Source organism: Ctenocephalides felis, unplaced genomic scaffold (genome assembly GCF_003426905.1).
Source record: "Ctenocephalides felis isolate EL2017-DRISC unplaced genomic scaffold, ASM342690v1 CF-g0.4_SCAFFOLD_03570, whole genome shotgun sequence".
Lineage (NCBI taxonomy): Eukaryota > Metazoa > Arthropoda > Insecta > Siphonaptera > Pulicidae > Ctenocephalides > Ctenocephalides felis.
In genome coordinates this window covers 26,999,522-27,003,775 of record NW_020539724.1, presented here as the reverse complement: position 1 = coordinate 27,003,775, position 4,254 = coordinate 26,999,522, and the positions used below count along the sequence as shown (strand labels likewise).

General features: G+C 29.9%; 1 non-coding gene across 1 annotated transcript; it reads right to left on the bottom strand.

The window, feature by feature from the left end:
* Positions 1–1,464: 1,464 nt before the first annotated feature.
* On the bottom strand, positions 1,465–1,677 carry LOC113383964. The gene has a single exon (XR_003367913.1). It is a non-coding gene; the product is annotated as a small nucleolar RNA U3 (small nucleolar RNA).
* Positions 1,678–4,254: the final 2,577 nt, after the last annotated feature.

Here is a 4,254-nt window from a genome sequence, read left to right as displayed (position 1 = left end):
TAATAAGTATCTAAAAATATGATAATAATAAGTATCTAAAAATATGATAAAAAAATAAGAACAAATGTTTTGACAAATTCTTGTGATAAAGAATGTTTTCATAGATTTATATTGGCTCGTAATTTGACTTCCAAATATGTTAAGCAAATTGATTGCAATAATTTATTCGCAGAACATGTCAGTAAAATTCATACTAATGCCACTTGAATAATACATAATACTTATTATTATGAATTACTTTAATTTATTCATATAAGCCATCTAAGTCCCAACATTTTTCATAATCATGGCAAAAATACACATTTCATTGCATAAATAGATTGAACGCGAAACGTACGAAACAGACACCAAAATAGATTTTTCTGTATGTACTTCGATATCATTTCCGAATAAAAAATGAATGTTCAGATAAAATTAAAACAATCAAAAATTCGTAAATCACTAACTAATTAAAAATTTGATAAATGTATTTAGCAGTACTTACCATTGAAAATTAAATCAATAGCAGAAGTTGGTGTTTGAAAAAATAAAGAAATTTTTGGCAATTTTTTTATGACTTCATCTTTTTTCTGTTTAATTTTTCGCTTCATAGCTCCGCTGGCGTTATCTCTTTTCTTTTCACTCATTGTTTTCTTTAAATCACCACTAATACTTTTCCACAAATCACCTTTAAACCAAAACACTAGTGGTTTGTATTGTAATACAAAATAATTCACAATCAACTGAAATATGTAAATAACCCCCGCTGTCTTTCAATATATAAAACCTTCGACTAACTCTGGCAATTATCATATGATTGTATTTTTTCTAACGTCTTTAGTTCTGTACCAAATGTTGTACTTCTTGTCCATTTTGGGTCAGTTGTAAAAAATATTACTTATTAAAAGAAATCCCTGCTGTTTGTTCGTCGCTTGTCAACATATCATTGTATTTTGGGTACGCGTAATGCTACCCATCCAGGCAACCAGGCAACCGAGCAATTTATGACCAAATTCCAAATTAAAATCGGACGCTCCGTTTTTGTAAAAACTGAATAACCGTTTTTGGCACTTTTCGTCCCGTATCTTCAGAACGGCTAGACCTGCCTTCGCCAAAAACTAATCAGCACGTCTTCTTATCAATACGAATAGAATGTTTTTTGAATTATTCAAATCGGTTGATCGGTGTTCCCAAAATCGTCGACAAAAATTTGTATCCGCACACACACACACATACATCCATTTTTTGTAAGGTATGCCAAAATGTTCAGGAACTTTGAAACGTATAGATATATCAAAATTTTCATTTGCATTTTTTTTTTGTCCTACGGGAAGTTAATGACTGTTCATTTTTGTATCTTGCTGAAACTTTTACTGTTCCCGAACGTCTTCTATCATTCTTGTGAACATGAATTATTCTAGTTATAAGGAACGCCAATTCGTTGGTGTTGTTTTTGGAACGCACAAGGTAATAAATTTTAAAGAGACCTCTCAGAAAGCATCACACCCATGAAAAGAATCCACCAGGGATTTTGGCGAACGGTCATCGATGATGATCAAACTCCAAATGAAGTTCGATCACCTTTCTCACGCTCAGGGTGCGATGCTACGACTCATCGTCGAGGTCGCATCAACTCCACGTTTGAGTGAAGAGATTGTGAAGACATACTACAGAAATGATCCTGTGAAGTATGATCTTGCCCAAACGACGTTTCGACCGAGACAAGCAAAATCCTTTCAGGTTTATGCGGCGATTACAGGTTAACGTGACCCAGGTATACGATGTGGTGACATCTAACATCTAACATTCCATTTTCAAGTTTTGCTTATAGAAGCAGCGTTGGGCGTAAATGAGTACATGATACAACTTCATAATATGTATATTATTTTTTCTAATTCAGTATTTGTCATATTTTCCTGAACCTAAATATGACATATCACATAAAATACGATTTTTAACTTCTCGAAGAAGAAGTTTGTTTTCGCGAAAAAATCTGATTTGCTGATTTTATGTTATCTCAACATTTCAAGAAAAATTATATCTGTGTTATATCTTCATAATAAATTTTCAACTAGCTGTAAATGGAATTCTGTCTTAAGGCAATTAAGGCATCGTGCCTTAAGGCAAATTGCTGGAACTTCCCTAAAAAACGATAAACATTTTTGAAAAAAATTTACTTCAAAAAAAATAAGATTTTTGAGAAACTATAAATTGGACCAAAAATTACTTTTTTTGAAAAATTTTTTTTTTTTAAAAAAAAAAATATATATATTTTTTTTTTTGAAAAAAAATGTTTTCTATATTTTGACATATTTTGGAAGATCTAAACTTTTTTTCAAAGCAATCGTACTGCTTTAACTGCATAAAGACGAAATATCAAAGCCCGTAAGCGCCGCGTCGCCGTCTAACGCGTAAACATTGGTACGGAACCCATAGGACTGTAAACCAAATTCATACTTATTGTTAAAATATTTATAAAATATCTGATAACTTGATGTGCATAAGTCTAATGATCATTTTTGACCGCCAAATGGCATTTTTTTTTACTTTTTTCATTAGATCTCCGAAACCGCTAGACCTGCCTTTATGAAAATTTGATCGGTTCTTCACCTTCTCAATATAAGTAAAATGTTTTTTGAATTATTAAAATCGGACGCTCCGTTCTCTTAAAAACTGAGTTACCGTTTTCGGCACTTTTTGCCCCGTATCTTCGGAACGGCTAGACCTCCCTGCGCCAAAAACTAATCAGCACGTCTCCTTATCAATACGAATCAAATGTTTTTTGAATTATTCAAATCGGTTGATCCGTGTTCCCGAAATCGTCGACGAAAATTTGTATCCGCAAATACATACACACACGTACATACATACACACACACACACACATACTCGTACATCCATTTTTTCTAAGGTATGCCAAAATGTTCAGAAACCTTTGAAACGTAAAGATATATAAAAATTTTCATTTTCGATTTTTTTGCGATTACTATAACTTGCCCTACGGGAAGTTAAAAATATACTAGCTGTCCCGGCAAACGTTGTGTTGCTATAAGTATAAAATATTTGAAACAAAAATTGCAAATGTAGTGCATAAGTGAATGGAGCCGCAGACAAAAAACATATGAATAGTTTACCCACTTCAGAGTATGCTACATATAAATGTCTCTTAATAGTTTTTGCAAGAGCCAACCTAATCTGAAATTGATTCTATTTAAATTGAATTGGCACATTTAATATTTTAAGATTTTGATATATTATTACCGTGCTTTTTATAACTCAGTAGTTTTTTAATTACAAATCAGAATCCGATAATTCATTTTTTGACTGATATTGAAAAACTTTGAGATAGTGAACAATTTTACAGCTTTGCCATAGATTTCTATGGTTCCTATAGTTCCTATAGTTATATTAAAAACTGTTGTATCTTCAAATGTTACAATCTCTATTTCTTTGGATAAATTGCTTTTTATGCAAACCATTTATAAAGTATGTACTGTTTGTGCGTATAGGAAAATATTTGTACAATGGGAAAATGGGAACAGCAAACAAACCTTGATAAAATTAAATTGTTTTGTTTTTTAATTAAAATTTTGCTTTCAAAATTTTTGTCAAAAAATATCAAATAAAATTCAGTAAACAAAATATTCACTGACTGAAAGCAATCATTATTCATAACTACTTTTTATGTTGATATCTCTTTGAATGCTGTATTTGGTTAAATAAAAATGTATAATTACAATAAACTTTTTTTGCAAATATTTAATTTTTTGAAATCAAAATATATATTTTTGATTATACAATTTATGTTTTAAATTCTTATTTATAGTATAATTTTTATAATATATATGTTTACACATACCTATAGTATGCATTTGATATAACTTTGATATAACTTTTGCATTTGATATTTTATTGCGTTCTATATTTTTTGATTTTTTGAATGTGAATCATTTCCTGTATTAATTTGTTCAACATACAACAAAGTATTAAAAATGTAAAAAATTAGAAAGTTTTAAAAAGCTTTAAGAAAAGGTAAGAAAATAACAGAATTATAGTGCGTGTTGTTTTTATATATCAGGGTGTAATACATAAATTATTGATCTTAAAAGGATGTCGATATTAATTATTTGTCAAAAAGTGTAGAACAATTAAATAAGGTTGTGATTTGATAATGTTAAAAATATTAGAAGCGTTCATAAGTATAAGACAACTTTCCGCAAATAACCTCTTAAAGATGCAATTTTCGTGATATAAAATTTTTGGAGTAAAGATGAA